The sequence below is a fragment of the Citrus clementina genome, unplaced genomic scaffold (genome assembly GCF_000493195.1).
Source record: "Citrus clementina cultivar Clemenules unplaced genomic scaffold, Citrus_clementina_v1.0 scaffold_3, whole genome shotgun sequence".
NCBI lineage: Eukaryota > Viridiplantae > Streptophyta > Magnoliopsida > Sapindales > Rutaceae > Citrus > Citrus x clementina.
This window is the reverse complement of record NW_006262339.1, coordinates 5,621,925-5,636,122: the sequence shown is the minus strand read 5'-3', so window position 1 is coordinate 5,636,122 and position 14,198 is coordinate 5,621,925. Positions and strand designations below refer to the sequence as shown.

At 30.2% G+C, this 14,198-nt stretch overlaps 2 non-coding genes across 2 annotated transcripts; both read left to right on the top strand.

The window, feature by feature from the left end:
* The first annotated feature begins 1,684 nt into the window (after window positions 1–1,684).
* LOC112100589 lies at window positions 1,685–1,780 on the top strand. Its single transcript, XR_002906957.1, has one exon. It is a non-coding gene; the product is annotated as a small nucleolar RNA Z161/Z228 (small nucleolar RNA).
* A 230-nt stretch (window positions 1,781–2,010) lies between these two features.
* LOC112100590 lies at window positions 2,011–2,109 on the top strand. Its single transcript, XR_002906958.1, has one exon. It is a non-coding gene; the product is annotated as a small nucleolar RNA Z162 (small nucleolar RNA).
* The last annotated feature ends 12,089 nt before the right edge of the window (window positions 2,110–14,198 follow it).

The window sequence follows — 14,198 nt, the reverse complement described above, 5'->3', positions numbered from 1 at the left end:
TTTACTTTCAATTTAATCATTTTTAAATAAAATTACACCAACCCTCTCTACCTCAAAATGCATCACTTAGAATAAAACCTTTAACTACAGCGGACCAAACTTACCGATGGCATTAATCTTTAAGTTGCACTATTAACACCCCTCCAAAACCTTTTTAAAACACCATCTTGAAGTATATCCCATTAAATAATAACTAAAATTTCATCACTACTATTAATACTCACTTTAATTCAAAAATTACCCTTCTTCTAAACGTTATTTTTTTCCTCACTCCAAACTCAGAAAAACTCATTTTTCTTTATTTTTCCTATTCGGTCTCACTACCCACCATCATATTCTTGGTGATAAAAAATTCTAAACATCGATCATTTATTTCAATCAAATAAACGTTAAATTCAATATTGAAAACAACGTTCATATCTATAATTTCTAACTCCAATGCGCATGTCACATTATTCTCTCCTTACGAATTAAGAAAAGAAAAGAAAAACTCATCTAGTACCTAAGAACAATTACATAAGGGTGTGTTTAGCAGACTATATTATGTTGCATTAGTTATATTGCATTATGATGTATTTGCATTAGGATGTATTAAACTGTAATGCAATATCATCTTTGGTAAAATATAGATTGCAACATATGTAATAATATTTTAAATTACTATTTATTATTAGTCATATTAACTTATTAGATAATAATAAAATTTTCTAAATATTAATTATTATAATATAATTAAATAGTACATTATTTAGTTATATGTTTAATATAATTAAAATAAAAATATTATAATATTACTGAATAATAAATTACAAAGTTATTTCTATTTATTATTATAATAAATAAATAGATAAACTAATGCAATAGTTATTACAGCTAAAGATGAGACTGTATTGCATAACATTAAGAAAAATCTTTCTTAGAGGACGTAACATATAGTGTTAAGAATTCTTATTGCACGAAAAAACAACCGTGGGTTTGAGCGTGGGTGTATATAAGAGTTTTTTGAGAGAGGAAATAGTGTGGGCTTACGAGATTACTTGTCTTCTCTATTGCAATTATAACGTTGATGGAGGGGTGCTAATAGTACCACTCTTATCTTTTAGGTCCAATGTTAAGAGAAAGTCCGTCGGATTAGTATTTCTTGAACATAAAAAGCAATGGGCTTAGGCCTAAATAGCAAGCTCGCGGCATGAGTTGAGCTTTTGACTTCTTCACATCATCAACAGTTGTTTTCTGTAACTTATGAGAACAAATTCGAGTCAAAACTCCACGAGATTTTCTGTTGTATTTGGAATACGTATCATTTATCGGGTGTGTGAGTTTAATTATAACTCTTTGTCGAGTACTGTAATAACCAATCATGATAAAACCGTAAACATAACAAAGGAGTTTTAAAAGGAATTTTAAAGCGTATCAAAAGCTCAACTCCCGTCGCATATGTTCTATTGGAGCCCATTTTGCCCCTTTGGGCCTGTAGAAGCCAGAAAATTTGTTTGCGGGAAAAACGTCACCGTTCTATTCTAGGGTTCCAAATACACAAATCTCCGTAAACCTATATATCTTTATAACCATCACCCCCAAACCTCAAACGCTGTGTCTGCAGTTTTGAGAAGGATTTCATTTTAAAATTTTAGATAACTCGTATGTTGAATTTTCGTGTCTTGGATTGAAGATTACACGTTCGAAATCAGGTGATGAGATTGGATTCAAATTTCTCACGACGGTCGTCTGAGACACTTCGTGTCGATACTGATGCATTGATCCAATGTTTCTGATGGTTTCATTGCTTCTTTTTATTTTTAATTTTAATAACTGTCTATTTTATTTTCGTTGGTGGTGCGTGCATGATGATGATAAATTCTAAATCGTCTGATAAAATTACATGACGAATACAAAACCTCCTACTCATACTGAGTGCTCGTTCATCACTAATTTTCATGGTCTTTTTTCTTCGCTTCTTTTTTTTTTTGGTTAAAAAAAAATATTTTTTTTTCTCGATTTATACTTCTAAATGACACGATGAGGAGCAAGCTTTGTGTATTCATTGAGATCGAATGATCTATGACATTTTCGAAAGTTAAAAAAAGTCCTTTTCATTCTGAGTGTCAATGTATGTAGTATTGTAGCTGGGCAGCAGCACTAAAAACACTTCTTATTAAATTGATTTCACTCTACATTCGTATGAAAAAAATTCATAATAAATTTATTATTTTTACCAAAATTATTATTATTTAAAAGTTATATTTCCATTAAATAGTAAAAATGTGCCGGCGACGATGGCGTCTAAAAATTATTCTGATGAAAGACTGAAACAAAGTGGCATGTATCAGTGAGGATGGCGTCTAAAATCTACTTCATATTGGAATGAAAAATTAAATAGAAGAGATGATTCGGTACGAGAGGATATTAAAGGTTTATTTTGGCCCAAGAAGTTGTAACCTACACGGCCCATTGGGCAAATAGTTTTAAACCGAAGAGATTGATTCAGTTTGGGCTGTGAGTGGTTCACGGTCTAGCCGATGAAAATCGGGAAAAATAGTTTTAGCTTTACTGAAGATTGTTAGAGAGTCACAATTTCTCCACGAAAAGATGCTGCATGATATGATTTGTTGATTAAAAATATAAATAATAAGATTCAATTATAGAAACATCGTGTTTTTAATTTAACTAATTGTAATGTATCGCGTCAGTTTTAACAAATACATAATATTTTTATAAAAAAACCCGTAGGGAGTCGAAGAAAAATTAGAAGCTATCAACTAAATTATTTTATTCCCTACCCCACTGTTCTTGCCTATTATTGATAGGGATTTGCGGTTGGGATGACAATTGTGCCCCTAAATTCGTAAATTCGTTCAAATCTGCCTGTAAAAATCTGTCCGTTGCAGATAATTTTGCGGGTTGTGGGTAAATTTAATATTATAAATTAAAACCCACACTTGGATGCGGGTGGATTTGGTATTATCTTAATAACTGTCAGATACTTGTACTGATATTCGCCAAACCCTCAAGGTTTATTTAAATATTTTTAATTTAATTTTAATGAAAAAATTTTAAATCTAAAAAATATACAAAGAAAATAATGCAATTATGTAAAGTGTCAGATAACATTGTAGTAGACTTCATCCAAAGACGTCGAAGGCTTTAATGTGTGCTCAAAATTAGTTATGTGCTGAATTTAATGATATGAAAATAACATCGTAGTAGACTTCATCCAAAGACGTTGAAGGCTTTAATGTGTGCTCAAAGTTATGTACTGAATTTAATGATATGAAAATGCATTTTTACTTCAATATAATATAATATCTATTATACATTACAAACTTATAATCATCTATCTTTTTTCTTGATATACTTGTTACTTGTAAATGCAGAATCTTCTAATAAAGTAGGAAATAACAAATTCTCTGAAAATGAATATATTGTTGATGAGGTAAGACACTAAATTTATTTAACTTAATTCATGGATTATTATATACTTATTATAAAATTTTATGAACTATTTTTCTTTAACTTAATGTATGAATTATTTCATTATTATAATTTTTTTCTTCATATTAATATTTGAAAAGTATTATTCTTTGGAAAATATTAATCTTAATCATTATTGTAGGCATCATGTTGGATGGGTGCTAATGGTGGTGAATAAAATGAAAATCTTTTCTTGGAATTTGTGTTGAATGATAATATGAAATGTAATTGTTATTTTTAAATACTAGTTTTTGATTTTTTTTTAATGGATTTGTGTATTTTACACTTAAATTTGAGAATTTGTGTTGGTTTAATGTTGAAATTTAAAATTTTCATTTACATTGGTTAAATTTAAAATTGAGTATGTTATTATTGTAAATTTATATATTGAACATTTGTGATTTTAAATGTACAAACACGTAAAAAAAAAATTCCACTGGATACCATTGTAGATTTGGTAATTGTCAAAACTTGCAGCGGATGAGTTTTCTTAAAAAATTAAAATTCGCTGCGGGTTGCGGGTGGGTTTGGTAATGGCAAACCCGCTGTGGGCGGTGCCTATTGCCAGCCCTAGATTTGCTTGATGCTGAAGGTAGCCTGGTAAAATTATTCATGGTTGTACTTGTATTATTACTCATGTTTAATTACTTACCGAACACAAAATTAAAAATAAAATTAACCATTCGACTAGGGTTGGCAAAATTAAAAAATATATATATATAATAGCATGAACACAAAACCATTGTCGCACCGAGACCTCTAAAGCACTCACTAGAAAGAAAATGCTAATATTTTCGCCTTTCTTCTTTTTGACATTTTGTTAAGGATGGCAATAGGAAGGGGAGGGGACTGACATCTCGGCACCCATCACTGATATTCTCCATATATCTAGATCCCCTCCCCGTCCCCATCAGAATTGCTTGAGAGAATCATCGTCCCCTCCTCGAATAATAAGAGGGGATCCTTAATCCTCGAATAACTGATATATTTTTAATTTTTGAACTTGATTTAGTCATATTAAAATAAAAATTTAAACAAAAGCAAGGTTTGACAACATATCTTACACTAATATTAATCAATTACAAAAATCACATTACAAAATACTAATCATCAGAATAATTATCTTCGTCAATTTTTATAATCCTATAATAAAAAGAAATTATTTTTATATCAATAATGAAATAAATGAAATGGGTATAAATATTGAAATTAATATTTTAATAAAAACATTTACTCTTATACCTCATGCTCCTCCTATTCTTCCTCAAGGAATGTGACAAATTGAGAGATAACTTCATGTTTCAAATCTAAAATAATAAAAATAATATGAGCAATATTACTCATAATTTTAAATTATTTTGGGCCAAGGCCTTTAGAATAAGGTTTGCTCGAATAGTAATTCAGGATTATAACTAGTTAAGTAGGCTCGAAATTTTTATAACAGATTTGTATAAAATATTTTGATATTTGTTATTTATACTAATATTTAATATTTTATAATTTAAATTTCATGATTCGTTTATTAATAATTCTATAAATAAAATCAAAATTAAAAATTAATATAAGGAAATGGGGGAAAAGGAGAGAGGATGAAGATTCCACCTCATCCTCGTCCCTTCTCTGAATAAGAAATTTGGTATAAAATTATTTTCATACCCTCCCCGAATAAGAAAAATCCCCAAGGGTCCCTGTCCCTGTAGAGATTGTTGCAATCCTTACATTTTGTTATTTGGATATTTGCTAAATGCCAATGGGATATCTATTTAGTCTTTAAGAGTGAAACTAAATTGGTGAATTTTTGCAATTATTGTTTTCATGAACAAGTTTTATGTTTGTGAATTTCTCGTATTTATTTCCCACACATAAGAATGTTATATAATTGGAGATATATAATTTATTAAAAAAAAATTGAAAATGGAGCAAATCTGCAAAACCAAACTGGCTTATCCCCCACTATACGTAGATTGGATGGATTAAGTGCTAATCCGACTAATAACCGTTCTTGACTTCAAGATATATAATTATTTTTTTGTGTGCATGGTATTATTGGGACTCAACTCCTCTCCTAGTAGGAGTCTACTTGTCTCATCGCATTTGGAGTAGAATAAATTTCCCTCTAATAAGGGTCGATTTTCAAACTGTACTACAATAAAATTATTAAGGAAAGTCTTGATTAATTTCTGAAGTAGCAAGTGCCATATGTATGGGCCACATCATAAATGAAAAATATGCGCCCATTGATGTTGATAAGTGCTTTAGTGACATAAACAGAAATGGGCCATTGGATCCCAGATCAGGAATCACGATGTGTGTGGTGTGGTGACTATCATTATCATGGGCAAAGCTGTGGTACCACAGTTGTATGGTACCACAGCTGAATCCAACCATTAAATTTAGCCCACAGTTATCATCAGAATTAAATACAAAAACTGGATTCAGTTGTAATACCATACAACTGTGTCACCATAGCTGGACCCCATTATCATTATCATTATAGTTATTGAAATCGCCACCATTAGTATTGTCTTCGGTTTGGTCATTGTCAAACAGCAAAAAATAGAGAGATAACCCTTTGCAAATAACAAAGAGTACGAAACTTCCCAGCAGTTTCCACTCGACCCCACCCCACAGATTGCCATTGTTTTCTTTAACCTGATTGAGTAGCAGATAAACCAATTATCCTGTACCACGTCACGCAGTTTCTATTTACTCTCGACTCGGGTCACTTGTAAATGTATAAACCTACTACACTTGCAAAAGTTGGATTCAATGTTCAAAGAAAGTAAAATGGTCTCATCCAAGCTAAGTTACAAGACAGCGTTAAACATTGCTTTTAATTACCTTTATAACCTTGCGGCGGCGGTAAAGAATGACTTTCCGCATATTGTTTTTTATTTCCTTTTTTTGTTTTCCTCCCAAAAGGAACCGTCTCGTGAGAAAAGTTTCTGATGATATGCCATCTGTCCAATTTATACGAAATCAAAATTTTACTTATATATATAACACACACACATATACTCTTAATCATTTAACCCTACATCCCGAGCGACACATAAAATACTCTTGTCATCACGTGGGTCATTTTTGTCAAATTAATATGGATAAGATGATTGGGATATTAATGTATATGTGCAAAAGTTAAAAACAGCCTCAAAACCCTAATTCTATAGATATTCTGATGATATTTTAGTACACTGATCACTTGGACACAAAAATGAGCATAATCGATCTGCTTCTGTAAATCGCTAAAACCAGAAAGTAAATTTCGTCCGAAATCTCCTGCTGATTCATAATTAAAAAGGTCTAACTACTAAATGGGGCTGCACATGGTGGCGCTGGCGAAGCTCAAACTGTTGTCATCAGCAGCGACGTCTCACAGCATATGTCCAGCAATACTCGCCGGCTTGGTATGCCCGTTAGTGCTGAAATTCTGCTTCAGCTTCAGGCTTGTGCGCCAAGCCTACATTGACTTGGTATATGCATCCAGGCTCTTTGTATTTCAACTGGGTCAGATTGCTTTTGATTCAGGGCCACCTGCTAGCAGTAATCATAGTCTTGGCAGCAGATGGCAACGAGCACTTCGGCTTGTTTGCGAGAGGGTAACGCTAACGCCCACACAATCCGATGAACATGATTTCCATACTCTCACTCTGATATCGCTTTAAAACTATCTATCCACTCGTTTCCTGTCGTGCCGTGTGTGCCCGTTCACTTTCAGGTCAGGATCTTTTAAGTCATTTAATTTCTGGTCATTCACCATCGAGCTAGCTAGCTACAAGTACTCAGATCGAACTCAATTATTGTACTTCTAAGTGGATACGATTTTGCTTTTTTTTTTTTTTGGCTGAATTATAATCAGTCAGACATGGACAAAGCTTACAGAGAAATCAACTAGCCACTGAAATTAAAGTTTACTGAAAATGTTAGCATAGGAGTAGCGTCAAGTGTGTGCACCTGCTCATGAAGTAAATCAATACTGCAGGCCTGGATCAATATTCAGTCTTGTGTTTATTAGAACCAAGTAACTGGAAATCTTTACAATTAAAAGAGTAAAAATGAATCCCCTCTCCCAAAAAATAAAAAATAAAAGAAAAGAAAATTTCAAATGCCTATTGAAAAGTTCCATGCAGTAATTCCATCCGAAGAGTCAAGAATATATGCCTTCAAAGGAAAAACTATGCACAATCCGGTAAAATGAACAGGTCAAATTAAAATTATGGAAATTTTCAGTGACATACTCTTAGATTTTCGTGTTAATAAGAATGCTAAAACACTTTCAATTGTGTCATTCAGTCACTCACATTATTCTGCCACCAAATCGTTAGTTTCCATTAGAAAATTAACAAAATTATTGTAAATTAATAATTTTACCTTGAAACTTAATTGAACATAAAATGAAGTTGGAAAATTATCAACCATATACCCTAGTTTAAACTAGTATAAAAAACAATTACAAAAATTTGAGTTTATTTTATAATTTCTATCAATTGTCCACCAAAACCTTACCATCATTGTAATAGTTTACAATACTTAAGTAAAATTACCATTTTGTGACTGAATTCAAAGGCCCTTTTCTTTTAGCACCATAATTAATAAAATAACATTTATCTTTATTGAACTATAAAGTCGAATTTAAGGAATGGATTGATTGGGTGTTTATGAGTTAAGGTTTAGGATAATTTGTGGACTTATTTTGATTATGCAAATTTGTGAAGATAAAATATTTTTATATTTTAAACTATTATTTTATTTTATATTTAGCATGTTAAATGTATAAATTATTCTTTTGACGTCATTAATTTAATTATAAACGACAGTTAACATTTTGATGGTTGGTTAATATAAATTACAAACTTAAGGTGAAAATTGAATAAATTCAAATATTTGTAGTATTCTTTATAACACAATAAACTTAAGGTCGATGTCTGATAATTTCTCTTTTATTTTTTATTTAGTATGTTAAGTGTCTAAATTACCCTCGTGATGTCATCACTTTCTAACAAAAACTAACGATTTGGTGGATGAGCAATAAAGAATATAAATTTATAATGAATGAATAATAAAATTTAAAAGTATTATAATATTATTTTATAATAAAATAATTTAAAAATATATGATTGATAATTTCTCATAACATTATTTAAGTGTTTCGTTCATGATTTGATTTTGCCTCGACCTAGGGGCTAAGAGGCCCAAAGCTATTATTGTCGTTGCCTTAATTATTAGTCACAGCGGAGCTGCAGCCCAAAAGGCCAAAACATGTGGGGAGCCTGTTCTGTGGAGGAAATTCAAATTATTGGACTTTTTATGCATCGCACGCACCTTCCAGAGGAATAGTTCTTTTGAGTTTTGACATCTCTTTTTAATTTTTTATAAAATCTCCTTCAATTAAAATTATTTAATTAACTAAAAATAATTTTTTTTGTCAAATAATTTTTTTTTATTTTGAAAAAAAAAATATTTAAAATTTTAATAAAATATTATTTTAATAAAATTTGCATTTACACTATTTTATAACTTATATTTGTATTTAAAATTAATTAGAAAATAATTTTTAAAAGTATATTATATTTTAAAATTATGGAGATAGAAATTATGTAATAAAAAATTATTTTAAAATTTTAAAAATTTTCGGTATAATAAAAAAATAATATATATATATATTTTTAATTAACTTCGTCTTGCCGAGGTAAATAGGGAATTCAAAGTGTTGGACTTGACAGGATAAAAGCCCAATGCTTGAGAGAAAAAAATATAAAAAATAAAATAAGGGCCCATTTGGTCTGCAATTCTCGTACAACGCTAGTACACATTTGTCATATTATGCGGTTCTTTCTCAAATCCGTCCATACATCTTACCTTTCTCTAGCGTTTCACATGTCTCAAGTGTTGTCACAATTTTTAAATTTTCTTTACAATCTCAAATAGACAGCGAGATAGAATAACAAATAATTTTAAAAATTACAACATTAATCAACTGATAGACACATGTCATATAACACTTGAGAAGAAATTATTTGAATATCTATTAAGAAATCCAGTATTACTTAAACAAAAAAAAACATAATTCATAACTTAGGACGTAATGAAAAATCAGAAAGATATTATGAAAAGCTTTTTGGGATATATTTAATGAAGCCACAGCAACTTGCTTCTCCACGTGTCTAATCTATCACTTTGACTTGGTGGTTGCGACTTGCGAGAATAGAAATTGAGTGTACGGCAATGAGCACCGCGTATACTTTTGAGACCATTGACTCTATTAAAAGATTCATAGCAAAAATATTTAGCCGACCATATCTACTTGCCAAAGATAAACTTGTTATTTCTTCTCCCACCGAATTAAGGACTTGGGAGTTATCAGACGTTGAAAAAAAAAGGTTATTACACATGCACAAGAAAACGCCAAAAGGCAAGAACCAGTTGTTGATGGCTTGTTGCAGTCACTCCATTTTTATTTTATTTTTATTGAAATTAATAACATGTATTATTACGATTGAGAATGATTAACAATACATTACCGTATAAATGTAGGTATAAGATCGGACTTAAGTACAATATATTACCACCATGCCTAAGACACTTCTTTAGCTTAACCAACTCAAAATTTTCTCTTCACTAGAGAAATTTTCCTTGTAAGTCGCATAGAGGCGTGGGAAAATTTTCTGATATTACAACTAGAAACTTTTGGAGAGTTTTAGCTTGAAAGTTTGCACGGTTGCACTTGCACCCAATATAGCTGAGATTTTTTTTTTTTCCATTTACAAATAAATATTTACACGAGAGTAAAAGTTTCCATTGCTCATTCATTCCTCCGAGAAAAGTTTCAGTATTAATTCATGAAAATTTATCCAATAAATTATTTGTTTTTGCAAGGTGAATTATTTCGTATTCCATAATTCAGGAATATTCGAAGAAGTCGGTTTTAAGACAAATAACTTTAACAACTTGATTATCTCGCACTTGCCTTTCCAAATTGATGTTTTATTGGATATCTCGTGGGGACTTCTGGTCTGGATTGTGGTACGGGTTTAAAGGTGCCTCCCATAGTTGGGCCCTCTCCAGGATACCTCGTGGTTAAGACAAAAAAAAAATAAATTAATGTTTTATTCTCGCATATTCGTATTCCTGGCATTGGGAGAATTTTATTTAGGGAAAGAAACAAAATCTCAATTTCTAATTTATTGTAGTCTAAGGCATCTTTACAAATTTCAGCAACAACGTACATAGAAAATGTTTCTTGTAGGGCAAAAGCATAGACGGTGAGACATGCCCAACTTAGTATAAGATAAAATCAAGTGAGTTGGGGAATAAATGTCACGATTCTTGTTAAGTTTACGAGAAATTCGCTGATACTCTCAATATGTAGTCTCTTGTTTTGTAAGTTTTTATTATATAAACGTCTGGAATAATCATGTAATAGTAAGGGTCACTTTGCTATTGTCATACCTTTCAAAGTAATTATTATTAGTTATATTATAGAAATAATTAATTGTGAAAATGTAAATTATTAAAATACATATAACTTTCTTTTTAGTATCATTTATTATATGATCAAAAAATTACACAGAGTAAGTGTGTGTGTATGTTTTTACTTTGTTAATTTGATTTCTTTTATTTTGTTGTCTAACAACTAATTGATAAAAGAAATATTTAATATTCCATTATTAAATAAGAACAAATTTATATAGAATGTAATAAATGTAAGGATACACACACATATATATACACATAGAATTTTATTAAAGGATAAAATGATTTTGAAAATTAGATTTAAAAAACAAAAAGAAAATTTCTATGATGCTGTGAATCTGTGATTGAAAACCACAGCATCAATGCCATAATTAAATATAAAATTGTTTAAATGAAATATTCATTTACAAAATTTATATTTTATTTTATACTTATTTTTTTTGAACATAAGAAACAAACCTTGAGAAGTGGAAACTGAAATTGGTAGAAATAGTCAAATAATAGAAAATTAAAGATGGCTAGTGCCCCATCACCTCGTTAAAATAAGTAGGTGATTTTAATTTTTATGAAATTAAATAACAAATTATGCCTTCACGCCACAAAATAAAGAGCTTTGAATACTAGAAGAAAATCACCTATATCTAATAAGATCAAATGAGTACCCAAAATTGAAAAATCAGGGGCTATCCTTTTTCCCAAAACTCAAAGGAATTTATTTTTTTTGTTTGTTGAAAGATTTTTTATTTTTCTAATTAGAATGAATTTGATTGTACGTACTCATCTACCAATCGAATATGAACAACCTACTATTCACATATCTCGATCATAATCATTGTGTAGGAGAGATGGTCGAGCGGTTCAAGGTATAACATTAGAACTACTATATAGATTTTTAGATTTTGACATATGAATAGTAAATTGATATATTATTGGTAAACAAAACTTATAAACGAAAGGTAAAACAAGTAAATTAACACTAATTTATCACTTTTATATTATATTCTTTATTTTATTTTCTATTTATTAGTCTTATGTGTAATTTACTAAAATTTATATTTATCACGGTATTGATACCGTAATTTTAATGTTAAAAAAAATTACTCTTTTACTACTTTTTAAAATTTACTGTAAGATAAAATATTCTTATCAAAGCCCAAAATAAATTTTTAAAATTTACCAAACACCAAAATTAACATTTGAACCTCCCATTGACAATTCCAATTTCTCTGCGAATGATGTGGCAATGATCAACTAAACAGGAGTGCACTCGCCGAAAATTCCCAAGATATTTCTTGCCGCATTGAATCCCTCCCCAAAACCAAAAAAAAACCTCACCTCCAGCAGTGTACCCACGTGAAAGTGTTTTTTTTTTTTTTTTGATAGGGTACCCACGTGAAAGTTGTAACGACTAACGAGTACCATCAAGTTAGAAGAGGGTGCCACTAGTCTGTCCAGACTCCACTGACTGGGGATAGAATTAGCCAACACAAAAAAGTGGTCTTGGTCAATTAGACGCATTAGAATTGAACCACTCGTATACTCGTGGCCTAACCTACCATACAACCACTGCTGACTACAAACTTCAACTACGTACAATTGCACGCATTGAGCTTGGAAACAAATTTCAAATTTGAATGCTGAGTCCTCCTCTGGGTTGTCTGAAGAGGCACCCCACCGTCCCCATCCGGTCAATAACATATTTTATCATTGCACGTATATTCCATACATGCGTTTTATTTTTATTTTCTTTAATTTATCGTAATCCCTTAGATCAATTTTATGATTCACAGAAAGATAACCGTAACCCCTATTATTATGTTTTGAAAGAAAAAAAATTACGTAAATATATTCGCTTGAATGAATGAAAAGGTAAATATTCGTTTAATCTCTATATTTTGAGTTAAGTACTCGTTTAGTTTCTATATTTTAAAAAAATACTTCAATATACCTCTACTATTAAGGGTGTGTTTGGGATTGAGGTTGGGCAGTTGTAGCTTAAAAGCTACAGCACTAAAGTGTTTGGTAAACACTAGCTGCTGTAGTTTTTAAGATATGTTGATATGATTTTTCACTTGTATAATATAAAATTTATTATATCTTTAATAATTTTATCAAAATTATTATTTAAAATTTATATTTACTATATTTTATTAACTTTTGTTTCATAATTACAGTTTTTTTTTTCACAGCAACTGTAGCTTAAAAGCTACAACACCTCAATCCCAAACGCACCCTAAGTATGTTATACTCTATCCTAACTTTTTTTTTCTTTTTACAATAATACTATTGCAACAATATTCTTGGGGATATCAATGAAAAGAAAAAAACTGATAATTTGTCAAATTAATCCTAAAAGTAATATAAAAATTTACAAAAACTTTTATATATAATTATTTATTTTTAAGATTAATTTGATAAATTAATTTTTTTTATAAAATAATTACTAGTAAGATTGTGATATAATGTATAAAAAGTACTAGTTCTTTCATACTAATATTTATTGATTAATCTACTAATTAACATTTTTTATATATAAATTAATTAATGTCAAGAATAGTTTTGGAAGGGTATAATTATAAAAGGAAAAAAAATAAAGGTAAAAATATAACATTTTTAATTATAGGAGTATTTTGAAATTCTTTAAAAGATATATAAACTAAACAAGCACTTAAATTAAAATATAAATACTGAACAAGCATTTAACAAAATGAAAATTATACTTCCCTATTAAAAAGAAAAGTAATACTAGGCTGGAGTAGTCACATTTGGCAACATAAATTAAAATAAAAATTTGTAGTTTGTGGGGACATATTATCCCCAGGTAACACTCCCACTTACAAAGCTTACTTCCTGCTCGGCAATGGCAATTCATTGACAGCTAAAAGCACGCCGTTTCGTACTAAGCCAAAGATAACAATTCATGTTAATTTATTCGATAATGACAATGTCAACTTAATTTACAATTTAATAACATTTCCGCCAGCATCTTTCCCAGGCCGAGGCATCTGCCTCATCGCACAGCATTTGACATCGCACATACTGGTGAAGGACTGCATTTGGCATCGCACAAACTGGTGAAGGTATAAATTTAGGCACAAGTTGACTCTTATTGCTAGCATTGAGCGGTGGGTAGAATCTTATTTTAGTGCATTGCGTCCAAACCAACCTCCCTGCCACGTCAAGTCCAAATATACTGAATTACACCAGATAATTTTTCTTTTTAAGTTGTGCAAGTTTAAGGTATAAAGGTAACC